Source organism: Ursus maritimus (assembly GCF_017311325.1).
Source record: "Ursus maritimus isolate PB19 chromosome X unlocalized genomic scaffold, ASM1731132v1 scaffold_X1, whole genome shotgun sequence".
Classification (NCBI taxonomy): Eukaryota; Metazoa; Chordata; class Mammalia; order Carnivora; family Ursidae; genus Ursus; species Ursus maritimus.
This window is the reverse complement of record NW_024423319.1, coordinates 114,084,693-114,098,603: the sequence shown is the minus strand read 5'-3', so window position 1 is coordinate 114,098,603 and position 13,911 is coordinate 114,084,693. Positions and strand designations below refer to the sequence as shown.

The 13,911-nt window shown below is 41.6% G+C and overlaps 1 long non-coding RNA gene across 1 annotated transcript; it reads right to left on the bottom strand.

The window, feature by feature from the left end:
* Positions 1 to 1,582: 1,582 nt before the first annotated feature.
* LOC121101860 lies at positions 1,583 to 5,517 on the bottom strand. The gene is made up of 3 exons (XR_005833887.1): positions 5,229 to 5,517; positions 2,776 to 3,356; positions 1,583 to 1,676 (listed from the first exon to the last, which is right to left on the bottom strand). It is a non-coding gene; the product is annotated as an uncharacterized LOC121101860 (long non-coding RNA).
* Positions 5,518 to 13,911: the final 8,394 nt, after the last annotated feature.

Here is a 13,911-nt window from a genome sequence, read left to right as displayed (position 1 = left end):
GGGGGGGGGGGTGGAGTGGGGTACAAAAGGGTTAGGCAGGGGCACCTGGGGAACTTCAGAGGTTTGGCTAATATTCTCTTTCTTAAGAAGGGTTGAAGGGTACACGGATTATTTGATTATTATTTAAACTATACTATATATTCTTTTATGCCTATGATATATTTAATAAAAATATAGCACCCATGAGTTCTATTACTGTGTTTTCCAATATGGTAGTCCCCAGACATGCATGGTTATTTGAAATCAAATTATTTAAAGTTAAATAAGATTAAACATTCAATTTCTTAGTCATACTGCCACGGTTCAAATGCTCAGTAGCCGTATGTGGCTGCTGGCTACCATATTGGACATTGCAGAACATTGGGCAGCACTGTTCTAGAACATTTTTACCTCCTCGGCATTAGATACTGTTTTTATCCACTTTTTATAAAATCAGGCAATTCAATGACTTTCTGCAAAAAAAAGTCTCCATAATTCTGTCAATAACAGCAGTAGGAGATGAAACAAAGATTTACTTCCTATGGATTTTGTTGATCCTCTTGGTTAAAGAAAATTCCATTAACAAATTTGTCAGACTTCACATTCCAGTTCACTTAACTCATCAAATGCCAGCATGAGCCTGTTTACTATTCTGCTTCAGGAAGTCAAAGACAGTTTCCATGCAGCTTCTTGTACCAACAAGGTTGTGAGCAGAATTTCATCTGCCAAAAAAATTTCATTGTGTGAAGATTTCCAAAGCTACATATCCTCCAAGGTAGAATTCGTAAGTGGAAAAGGGCCTTCTAGAATGAGAAGGTACCATAGAGAAAAGAGAAGATCTCTGCTTTCCTCCCACCTATTTTCCAGGGCCTTCCCCAAAGCAGATGTTGCTAATCCGAGAGGCTCAGATTCTAGCACTGTAGTGCGTGTTTTACCCTGTGTGTTAGAGGGTCAAATCCATGGGTGTTATTCTGTTTCCCTTGCCTTCATGGAGCAGAATCTGGCCTTGGGTTCTGGTGTCCTTTTCTTATTTTCTGTCTCACACACACTTGGATGTTCTAAACCCTGGCGTCATATTCCTAATACAGTTTCTATAAGGGTGGTAAAAATTTGAAAGTGGGGTATGGAATTAGGGGACGGATAAGCTCTCCCTGTGCACTTGGGTCTAAGCTGTGGATTCTTATCCAGTTGCCTAGAAAGCTCTGCATTGCAGTTTTAGGCACAAGCTCACTGAAAGAAAAAAAAAAAGGTGCCTTTCTTCCCTTGCCATTGTCCATTGTGGGCGCAGTGACTTTGGGGGCTTCAAAGAGAAGAGAGGGGCTGAACCAAAATCAGATTCAGGTCATGCTTTCTCCTTTGCTCAAAATTCCACTTAATGGCACTTAAAGCCCCGATATCACCCCCAGAGATCCTAGGTGAGGATTCGTGGTTCAGAGTTGAACGGGGAGTTAGAAAAAAGAAGCAGTCATAAGGCTGCTGTCAGCTGTAGTCCAGCTCTGCTGGGAGCCAACATCCCTCCTTAAATGGGTGTTTCCTTCACCTTATGGGTGGTTGTCATCCCATCAACATCAGAGGTTGTACAGTAGGAGGCAAGTTACCTTCTGTCCTCGCTCAGGGCACTCAGGACATGCCTGTCCATCCTGGCGATGTTACATCTCAAAGCCATGAATGTTTGCCTGGTCTGCAGTCCTGAATCCCTGAAGAGAAAAGGCATCTTTTAAAACACCATTTTAATAGTCAAAATGTACTTCTAAAAAAGACATTTCATCTGATTGCTCTGCTAACACTGATGGTGGACCCCAAAGTAATAAGTGCCCCTAAATTCATCACAGATATTCATAGCAGTAACACGAATTATCATAAAATAATTTCCCATTTACCAATCAAAGTAATCATAATTCCAGACTCAGCAAAGAGGTCTACTTCCTTCTCTTCTACTAATAAGTCTAAGTTTGGGTCCCCCCCAATTATTCATTTTCTATTTATTCATTCATTTGTTTATTTGAGGGCATTCATTTTCTAAGTCACTGGTTTCAAATCTATGCATTGTGGGCACTCAGGAATTCTAGGTCCTTTGCAAAAGGACCGTTTAATCCCTCTGCTCACCAAATATAGGCTGCCTAATTAATAAAAATAGGTCTTCCTATATATGGGCCTTGGGCTTCTGATATATGGACTATTTTCAAATGTCTGCAGGTGTTGTGATTAATAAAATACAAAATCATTTAAAACTGTGTTTGAAACTATAGTTATTTTGCCCTTGTATAAACTATTTTCTCAACCAACTAGCGCTAGAAACGTGGGTAAAATTATACGACGACTTGGAGATTTTTCTGATGGTATAAAGAGGTCTTCAGACTCCTAGTGTTAGGAAACTCTGGTCTAAGTCACGCAGAGTTGGGTCCTCTCTCACCATGAATTAATGTCTGCCAACAGATTTTCCAAATCCTTGAGCAACGAGACGCACTGCTAATCAGTAACTGTTGAATACTGCTGGAGCACAAGCTGGGACAGAGACCCGGGATGTTACCAAAGGGAAACGAACAAAACCCTCTCACAAACAAAGAAAAAGCCCTTTTGCTTATTCAAAGTGATTGTTCCCTTCCTCTTTTTGCAAAATCCTATAAAGCCACAATTTCTTTCCAAATGTAAGGAAATAATAGCACCTAGAGGGAACGTGGAGGAAAAGTCCAGGGTTCCCAGGCATCTAGCCATCCAGGTTCACCCAAGCATTCCCTTGTCCTGCTTTTGTCTTCCACGGTGTTCCTGGATGGAGGCAGTGCCCAGCACCCTCACCTTTCAAACAATCTCTGCTTCTTCTCAGGCTCCTCGTATGCCTGGGATTCTGCTGGAGGAAGATGAGTGGCCAGCTAGGATTCCTGCTAGGGCTGTGCGTGCAACGTGCCAAGTGTCTCTGCAGTTCGCTTAAATAGCCAACATTATCTCTTCTTCAAGTCAGCTGCAACTCAGTTGGGGGGCAGCGTGGGGCTGAAAACTGGAGATGCACCTGGGCTCCATTCCCAAGGTCAACAGATTCAAGATGTGATGACGAATTCACTTTCATTGAATTTTTTTTTTTTTTACAAATTCACTGGAAAAACAGTTGAAAGTATTATATGATATGTATCTTTTGCTTAAAGTTCAAACAGCAGGGACACACAATTCTCCAAAAATAAATCCTTTTGTAACAAGCTCCTTTAGCTCAGTTCCGTGTCCACACTCGGCACCTCACATTTTGGTTCATTAGTTTGCAAAATGCATGTTCTTGGTAACAACTGGGAGCGGCGAGGGTGAATCAGAGAATCTTCGTGGCTGGATGAAACAAAGAAACAACGAAAATCCTGCGCCCCTGATGCGAAATCAGCAGCATCAGCTTCCTGTGGAAAAAAACACATCTTGATACGGGGCTGGGGAGACTGTGAGACGTGGAAGGAGAGTACAGGGGGAAAGAATCAAACTTCATCACCTTCTAATGCCTACATTGGTTCTTGTGGGCATTTTAGAAGGCTAGTTTATTATACTACCAAATTGGCATAATGATGGCCAGCTTCAGCACAAAGCACACACTCCGCACATAATAACTACCCAATAAATATTTATTAACGCCATCTGACCAATTGGAGACCAATTTAGAAGACTGCTCCTGTCTTCTTTGCCAATTTGCCGCTACTTGATTTCAGCTCTCAGAATTCCTTTACCTAGGCTCAAGACCAAGATTATAGCTGGAATTACTATAAAACTTGCTCGTTTTGCCCTAGTATTATGCTCAAAGAATACTATCTTTTCTGGGGGAAATACACCACAAATAGCTGTGCCTGTTTTTTCCTCATGTTTCTAATATTATTTTTTAAAACATTAATTGTAAGGAATATAAAAAACTGTCTTCATTTAAAAATTACTTTATCATGTGCATTTCCTCTGAAGTAGTTCAAAAATAAGGCTGCATTTTTAACCTACACTTCATGTTTTTTAAAAGACTTCATTTATTTATTTGAGAGAGAGAGACAGAGTTAGAGAGCAAGAGTGAGAGAGAGCTTAAGCCGGAAGGAGAGGGAGAAGCAGACTCCCCACTGAGCAGGGAGCCCAACGTCAGGCTCTATCCCAGGACCCTGGGATCGGAACCTGAGCCGAAGGCAGCGCTTAACCGACTGAGCCACCCAGGCACCCCTTACCTACACTTCATAATGATATTTTACCACCTATGGTGGTAAAAGGAGGGCCACACACTCTCCTGGAAGCTGGCAGTCTTATTCAATGCCTTTACTGGAGGCATCTTAGTTCTTCCTTGTTTAGGTTTAGGGAAGTCTAGTCCTAAAAGACTAATAAATCAACACTCAGTACAAATCTGAAAATATTGGGAAAAGCCTCTCATTTCCTCTTCCCAACTTTTATTTTTTTTTTATTTTTATTTTTTTTTAAATGATTTTTTATTATATTATGTTAGTCACCATACAGTACATCCCCGGTTTCCGATGTAAGGCTCGATGATTCATTAGTTGTGTATAACACCCAGTGCACCATGCAATACGTGCCCTCCTTACTACCCATCACCGGTCTATCCCATTCCCCCACCCCCCTCCCCTCTGAAGTCCTCAGTTTGTTTCTCATAGTCCATAGTCTCTCATGTTTCATTCCCCCTTCTGATTCTTCCCAACTTTTAAATTCAGCTTTGCGATAAGTGTAAATTGCTCATTGGTTGTTCTTAAACTTTTGAATGCATCCGAATCCCTGGGAAAGCTTGTTAAGATACAGATTCCTGTGCCCACCCCCAGAGATCTGATTTAGAAGGGGTTGCCTGAGCATCGGGATTCCTAACAAGCTCCCAGGTGATGCCGAGGCTGCCGTTCTGCAGACCACACTTTGAGGAGCACTATTCTAATGACCTGGATGAGTTAATGAAGCCATTTAAAATGCCTGACATCCTCCTAGAGGATTCTGTATGGGTGCAAGTAATCCTGCCTAATAAGTGAAGATGGATGGCCATACTTGGGCATCGTAAGACTTCAGCTCTGGCTATACCAGAAATAGTATGCTTTGAGACCAGCTCCGGTATGACAAATGTGTTATCATATAGCTGATCACCATGACTCATGCCTACTGATTCTGCTGTTAATGCAGCCTGAGAAGTATGCGTACCTCAGGGGGAAAGCCTGTCTCTCTACTTTGAGAAATACTGGGTCAAACGAAATTTGAGGTCGTTGCAGTAAAACTGTGGAAAAGGGAGAAAGCACCCAAGTAGATCCAGTTACCTTCTATGATGGCAGTTTAAAATACCACGGCCCAAGGGCATGGGTGAATTTGTCCCCTGGGAAGCAGAGGGGTTGACGGAAAACCAGTATGGATGTATTTTCAATGAATTCACACCAGTTCTTCTGCACACTTGAATTCTCTAGGCGCTTATCATACAGGACAGGAGGCTCTCAACAAATTGGGAGGCGTGATTCAAAGGAGAAGAGGTATCCTTGAGAGTCGTTGAGATGCGTTCATATCCTCTGGAGTCCTCATGCTCTTAATGCTCCATTTATTTGCTGTGCTGTCTATAAGACCAAGAGAAAGCATATTCTCTGAGAAAAATACTAAAATTCAGTTCAAGGTATGGAGTCTCCCTCTGTTTGGCTTATCTCACTCAGCATAATACCCCAGATCCATCTGTGTTATCACAAATGGCAAGATTTTATTCTTTTTATGATTTTATTCTTTGGCAACTACCAGTTTGTTCTCTGTATTTATGAGCCCGTAATAGTCCACTGTATATGTATACCACATCTTCTTTATTCGTCTATCGATGGATGCTTCCGTTGCTTCCATATCTTGGCTACTGTAAATAATGCTGCCACAAACATAGGGCTGCATATGTCTTTCTGAATTATTGTTTTTGTTTCCTTTGGGTAACCGCCTAGCAGTGGAACAACTGGATCATATGGTATTCCTATTTTTAGTTTTCTGAGGAACCTCTATACCGCTTTCCACAGTGGCAGCACCAATTTACATTCCCAGAAACAGTGCACGAAATTTCTCTTTTCTCCACATCCTTGCCAACAAATTTGTTATCTCTTGCCTTTTCGGTACTAGCCATTCTGACAGGTGTGAGGTGATAACTCATCGTGATTTTGATTTGCATTTCCCCGATGGTGAGTGACGTTCAGCATCTTTTCATGCCATATGATTTCACTTACATGTGGAATTCAAAAAACAAAACAAATGAACAAACAAACAACAACAAAAAGAGAGGAACAGGCTTGTAAATACTGAGAACAAACTGGTGGTTGCCAAAGGGAAGGGGGGTGGGAAGATGGGCAAAACAGGGGAAGGAGATTAAGAGGTACAAACTCCCAGTTATAAAATAAATAAGTCATGGGGCCAAAAAGTACAGCATAGGGAATACAGTCAATAATACTGTAATACACTAATTGCAGTGAGCGTTTTGTAACGTACGTAATGTTGAATCACTTTGTTGTACAAATTTAATATCACATGTCAACTATACTTCGATTAAAAATTGGGGGAAAAAGGTATTGAGAACTTCTGGATCTGGCTAAGGTGGAGTAAACACACTTCGCCCTATCCTCCCACATATTACAACTAAAACCCCTGGACGGAATACGTACAGTAACATCTGAGGATGGCAAGTAAGCACGTGGAAGTATATTCAACATCATTTGTCACTAGGGAAATGCAAATGAGAACTGCAATAAGATATGACTACACAGCTATCAGAGTGGCTTATCCAGTGACCTGATAACAGCAGGTGCTGGTGAGGAAGCAGAGCAAGTGGAGCTCTCATACATTCCTGATGGCAACTCGAAATGGGACAGTCATTCTAGAAAACAGCTTAACAGTTTAAGGTAAACGAAACCCAAATAATCTAACATTCCTATGTGATATCCAAAAGAAATGGAAGCTTACATTCACACACAAAGCTGTACATGAATTTTTATAGAAACCTTAAAGTGAAAAAAAGATGTTTTTCAACAGATAAATGAATTAACAAATTGCAATCCAGGGGCACCTGGGTGGCTCAGTCGGTGAAGTGTCTGCCTTTGGCTCAGGTCATGATCCCAGGGTCCTGGAGGAGCCTCGCATCAGGCTCCCTGCTCAGCGGGGTGTCTGCTTCTCCCTCTCCCTTTCCCTCTCCCCCTCCCCTCACTCGTGTTCTCTCTCTCACTCGCTCACTCTCTCTTGCTCTCGAATAAATAAATAAAAATTTGAAAAAAACCCAAATTGTGATCCATACAATGGAATGCTACTCAGTAATAGAAAGAAGTAGACTAAGGACATATGAGCAAGATAGATGAATCTCAAATACATTGTGCCAAATGAGAGAAACCAGTCTAAGAAGTTGCATACTGCATAATGCCATTTATAAGACATTCTGAAAGAGCAAAACTATAAAGTGGTTAGTGGCTCGTCAGGGAAAAGGTGGGTAAGGGGTTGACCATAAAGGAACAGCATGAGGGAATTTAGGGGAATTTTTGTGCTTTTACCCAGAGTGTGGTCGTGGTTACATGACGCGATGTGTTTGTCAAAATCATAGAACTTGACACCAAAACGAAAGTGAATTTTACTGTATCCACTAAAGCTGAACATACACATATTGTAGGACCCAGCCATTCTATTTTTTAGTTTACATCCCAAAGAAATGCACACGTTGCTTCACTAACACACATGCATGAAAATGTAGTCATACTATTCTCAACAGTCCAAATCTAAAAACTACCCAAATGTCCATCATAATAGAATGGACAAACTGTGGGATGTCAGTACAATGGAATCTACGTGGGGATCGATGAACAGCAACTCCACATAATGCTGAATTTTAAGGAGCTAAATGTAAAAGTGTACATATTAAATGATTTCATTTATATGAAATTCAAAAGCAGGCAGAAGCTAATTAAGGCGCTAGAAGTCAGCACAGCGTTTACTCTCGGTGGCCTGATGAGTGAAAGGGGAAAGAGAGATCCCGCTGGGGTGCTGGTAATATTCTATTTTTGATCTGGGTCCTGTCGATACGGGTGTGTTCAGTTTGGGAAAATTTATCAAACCATAACCTTATGTAATTTTAGCATGCTTTATGTATCTTATACTTCATTATAATGTGAATATGTATAGATTTTTCTAGGGAGAGTTTCCACAGCTTTCAGCAGTTTTGCAAAGGACTTCCTGCCTCAAACCTAATTGCAACCATTGAACTGGAGAACAAAGAGCAGATCTCAAATGGCATGAGGATTGTGGCTTGACCAGTAAACTTTTTTCTGGATTTTTCTACATTGAACGAGTCATTCTTCTTGTACTTAAGGGAGTTGGTGGTCACATGACATTCCCCACCCCTGGCTACCTTTAAGAAAGCTGTTCTGTATTTTCCCGGGACTGTAGGGTTTCCCAGCGCTAGGCACATTCGCTGCTAAAGCTGGCAAAGTGCTGCACAGACCAGACCAGAAGTGGAAGGGACCCCTGTTCTGCTTCTTTTTAGAAGAGAACAAATCTTCCAAGTCATGTGTCATTGGAGTTCTTGGCCTTTTGGAATCACCTGCTCCCACAGAAGCACCCAGATGTGTTTCACGGGGAAACAGAATAGAATTTCCAACAGTTCCCATATTTGAAGAAAACTAATGTGGGTCAGGGCAGCATTTAGAATTTCCCAGTGTTCTGAGGGTGAGGGCTGTCACTGCAGCTGGCCTTTAACCAACCCTCTGCAGGATTCCTCCTTTTGTCTTCTGTGCTAGGTGCAGGGGCCTGGTGCCCTGTGGCACCTCAGCTGCTGCACTGTCAGGACATGTGATTGAATGAATGTCTTTCAGAGCCCTTGCTGGTGGATCAGATTTAGCCCAGGCAATTGCGTGTTTCCAGACAATGAGTTCCCTAAAGCCCAGGGAGAAGGCACATATGGCCTAGTAGCCCTTGACAGTTTTCAGTGTAAGATGATGTTTTTCTTTTATACTTGGTGAACACCACTTAAAAATATTTAGTATAATGTAATCAAGGAGGTATCTTTTATAGGAGGTATGTTTGTCTTATGTAATAGTCACGCTTTTTGCACTTGTGATTAACAAACAGCCTCAGCATGGACTAGAGGAACAGAGGAAGTGGCTGGATTCTCCAAACATTGTAGAAACTCATAATGCAGGCTAGTGGACAGGATGTTTTACTTTCTAACCTGGTTTTAAACCCCCTCCAAAGGAACACATCTACACATCTATTTTTGTTAGGTAATACAGGGTCCTACTCTAGCTTCTAGAAAAGCCACTGTGCTTGGTATAAGAGCTTGAAAAGGGGAAGGGAGAGAGACAGGGAAGGAGAGAGAAGAGACAGCAAGAGAGAGAAAGAAAGAAAGGAAATGCTCTTGATAACAAGTTTATTGAATGCTGAGTACTTAATGAAATTTCTGACCATATATATATAGAGAGAGAGGTAGATATATGACCATATATGTCTATGTCTATATCTATATTTATATCTATATTATCATTACACATGTATACATGATATTTATGTATATGTGTACATTATATACTTATTCAATCGTCTCAACAAACTTTGAGTGTATTATCTGTTTTATAGAAAGAATCTGAGGTTGAGAGAGATGAGTAATTTGCCTTAAGCATGCACAGGAGACAGAAGAGAAAGGATTTGAACCCCATTCTTCTTGATGCCTAGTGATACCTCAGGGGTGTTATGACCACTGTGGGCCTGGGAAATAAAACAGTCCATTTTTACGAAGGAGGACTCAAGCTGGAGGTTCTCAGGATAAGTTTGTTTCAGATCATCCAAGAAAACTATGAAAAAAAAAACATTTTAAAGGCAGAAGTCTCTGAGCCTTTAGGTTCAGAGCAATGAAGAATGCCACGTATTTGAGGGAAGAAGAAATAAAGCAGCATGAGGGAAATTCAAGGTCTGCCCAGGGTAATTGTGAGGGGGAAAATGGATGCTCAGATCGCCAGGGGTGAGAGAAGTTCTTGAACCCTAGATGAGGCATGTTGGCTCACGTGACCCCAAATTCTACCGCAGCATCAAGGGAGGTGACTGAAACCCAAATGAAGCCTTTTTTATCATCTGTTCATGGCACGATACACTTTGTGTCCTGAGTTTCAACTCCTTGAAATGACAGACTTCTCTAAGATTAGCCAAATTAGTGCTGAGTAAATCCCCCATATGTGGATTGACCTCAGACAAAATAGCTCAGATTGTTTCGGAACACTCTGCTACATTTCTCCTCCATTTTCAATGCATTTGTCATTACTTTCTGTCCTTGAGGTGATTGCATAAACACAGTTATCTCAGCTCTAAGGCAAGCGGAGAGACTGATATTACTGCATTTGCCTTATAATCTTAGAAACGGGTCATTTAGCTGGCCCTGCTTTCCAACACTGTCTTCGTGCTAACACCAAATTATTATCAATCCAGTGTATTTCCCAGGTGCATTGGTTCTGAAGAATTGAAACTGTTTTCTGGATTCTTGATTAATCCTTCCAATATGTGCCAGAGGGACCTGCTGTCACGTGTCAGGCCCATTTTACAGATGGGGGATTTGAGCAGCTTAATAAAGGACATGCCGGTCACATCCTCAAAGGCATGAGAGTCCAGCCCAACCGTGACCCTGGACCTGCTGGTTCCCAGCTATTGCTCTCCTTATTACCGAATGTGGCTTCTCTAGTTTTTACTCTGGTGCTGGTCTTCAGCTGGTTACTAGGCAACTTGAGCTATCAGCTTGGGTGCAAAACACCAGAGCATCAAAGTCCTAGAAAAAGGAGGCAAGTCTTCTCATTGTATGCGTATGAAACTGAGGCTAGCATCATGCCATGCCAGGCAGCACTGGTTAGGAAAAAACAAGAAGCTTTCAAGGGCAACCAAACACTACATCTGATGGATCGGGTTAATTTAAGGCTGCTAATTATTACAGGTGTCTTAGAGCACAGAAGAGGGAAAACTAAAGCACAGCGCTTACCCTACAGAGCTCCAGCTTCGGCGCTCAAATCAATACTTGTACCACAGGAAAAGATGGTGTAAGGGGGATGCTGAGGGGTCAAAACAGAAGAGAGAAATCATCCAATAACCAGGGCGACTTGATCTTAGCTTCTCTGAGCTGGCATGGTGATTTCAAAACAGGAAAGCAAAAATGTAAAGGTGGAGAGAGCAGATTACCCCAGCTACTTATTTCCAACCCATAAAAAAGAATTCCTCCTAAGAGTGAGAAGAGGAAAACAGGCTCTGTGTAGTCATCTATCATTCTCAAGGCGTGGGTCCACGTGGGCCTGGGGGTGTGAAGTGGGTTTTGTTCTGGGGGACAGAGAAGGGTGTGAGATGTGCTCCTGGGCTTCTCAAACAATAGCAGAGCAGCACGCCTCCCACACAGTCCTGAGACGTGGCGAGGGGAGTGGTGCACTGAGCCTCCAGCCGCCCAGCAGGCACGAGATCTATCGCTGGGAGCGTGTTCACCCCTCGCTGTGTAATGGGGGGAATTTTGACCAGACCCGAAAGTAAGAAGTTCACATTTTCTTAGTTTTTAAAAAGGTCGCTGCTCTTACTAAAAATGGTGTGGGTTGCTCTATCCTTGAGAGGTACTTCACACCCTGCCCTGCATGCTCCCTTCCCCCACCTGCCACCAACCACCTGGCTGTCAGATCTTGTCCCTTCAAAACCCTCTGACTCCACGGCAGTTCTGCTCAGGGAGGCGCTCTGACCCAGCCATAGCATCCTGATGGGACAGACAGTAGGAGGGTTCACACAGGAAGTATAGCTCTAAGGTAAACACTAGCCAACAGCTCATGCTCTCTCAGGGAAGAGATGTCACTGTTTTCATTTCTTGAGAGTTCTAGCTAATGCAATACACTTTAAAAAGAGAAGAATTTATATAAATATTGGAAGAAAGTTATATTATCCTGACGTGCACATGATATAACAGTTTCTTAGAAAACCTAGTAGGTGCAATTAAAAAGTAAATTATTGGATTACAAGTAAAATAATTGAGTAACATACCAGTTACCAGGAAAAATACCTTAAAAATCAATTCATTTACNAGTAGAAACCAGATGGAAATGGAATTGGGCGGGGGGGGGGGGAATCACACACACATCCTATTAACAATGGAGACAAAAACTACAGAATAGATAGGAAAAAATTTAACAAAGAAAGTGTAAGATCTATTTGAGAGCTATAAATGTTATTGAGGGACACAAAACAAGACCCAAATAAATATAAAGATACATCATGCTCCTAGATAGAAAGCCTTAATATAATAAATATGTTAATCCTTTTTAAATAAATATATAAATTTCATGTAATTTCTACCAGAAACACAATGGACTTTCTTTTTAAATTGAAAATAATGACTTAAGAAAATATAAGAAAACAAAGCATGCAAAATTGCCAACAATGGTTTTGAAAAGGTAGAAAATAAGGAGGGATTTATCATCTCTGCTATTAAAATTAAAAGCTACTGTGTTCCTGAATCTTTGTCGCAGCGTCTGTTTCTGGGGAACCCAACATAACACAGTTATGATCAGTCTGTCACTAAACCATATATTGATGGGGATGTCAGAATTCAATTTCAACAATGAGGTTTTTATCCAGATAAAGAAGCATAAAAAGGAAGTGGGTTTAAGGTTTCTAAAGCTGCACGTTATGGCCAGTTGGGTCTCAGATGGGCTATGGGTCCAGAAAGCAGTCCTCATGATCCCTTTCCCATTGTCTTATGCCTTTGGGCTTTGCTTTTTAAACATTCACCTTTGTGACCTGGTCCTCTTTCTTGGCTGGGTCATTTGACTTGTTTCTCATCCAGCACAATTCCTTTCTGTTTTACTTGTAATTCTGTTACTTGGCATCCCTCCCAGTGCTTTGTTCTGGCTTGGCCACCTTTATGCTCCACTTGGCTTTGGCCCAAAATCCAGCACTTTTTCTCCCTTGCTCCATCCTTGCAGGCAGTTCCAGAATTCCAGATTTAGTCATAGAGTCATTTGCAATTATCCTACTCCCTCCCCAGAGAACACCGCCTCCAGTGGATTATGACAAGTGGCTAGACTCTGAATGATCTGGAGTCTGGGGCCATGTCTTATTTATCAGCCAGGCGTTGAGACTGTAGTTGTATTAGTTTGCTAGGGCTTCCGTAACAAAATACCACTCTAAGTGGCTTAAACAACAGAAATTTATTTTCCCACAGTTCTGAAAGCCAGAAGTCCAAGATCAAGGTGTCAGCAGGGTTGGTTTCTTCTGAGGCCCTCTGTTCTTGGCTTGTAGATGGTCATCTTCTCCCTGTGTCTCCACATTGTCTTTCCTTCATGCATGTCAGTGTCCTAATCTCCTCTTCTTATAAGGACACCAGTCATTTCGGACTATGGCCAACCCCAATGATCTCATTCAACCTGAATTCCTTAATTACCTCTTTAAAAACCCTGTCCCCAACATAGTCACATTCGGAGGTACTACGGGGTAGGAGTTCACCATATGAATTTTGTGGGGACACAGTTCAGCTCCTAACAATTGTCAAGCTATCTGGGTTCAAATATATATTCACCTCTTCCTAGCTGAGGGACTTTGAGCAAGTTCTTTCATTTCTTTGGGCCTCAGTTACCTTATCCATAAAATGAAGAAAGTAAGTGTCTGCCTCATAGGACTGTGTGAAGATTAAATAAAATAATACATGTAAAGTGTCTGATTCACAGTAAACACCCAGTAAAGGTTAGCTCTTGGTATCTTTGAGGCCCCAGCACCATCATTGAATTCAATATGAATACACATGAAATTTCGTTTACATAAAAATATGCAAATGTGAGGTTTTTAATTCAGTTGCCCATTTGCCCAACAAGTATTTATTGAGCACATATCAAAAAGAGTAGATTCTCATTATTTGCGGCAATGGTGTTCTATAAAGTCACCATGAATACTGACTTAGCAAATATTGAAACATCACTCCTAGGGAAAATACAGGGTTAGGTTCCT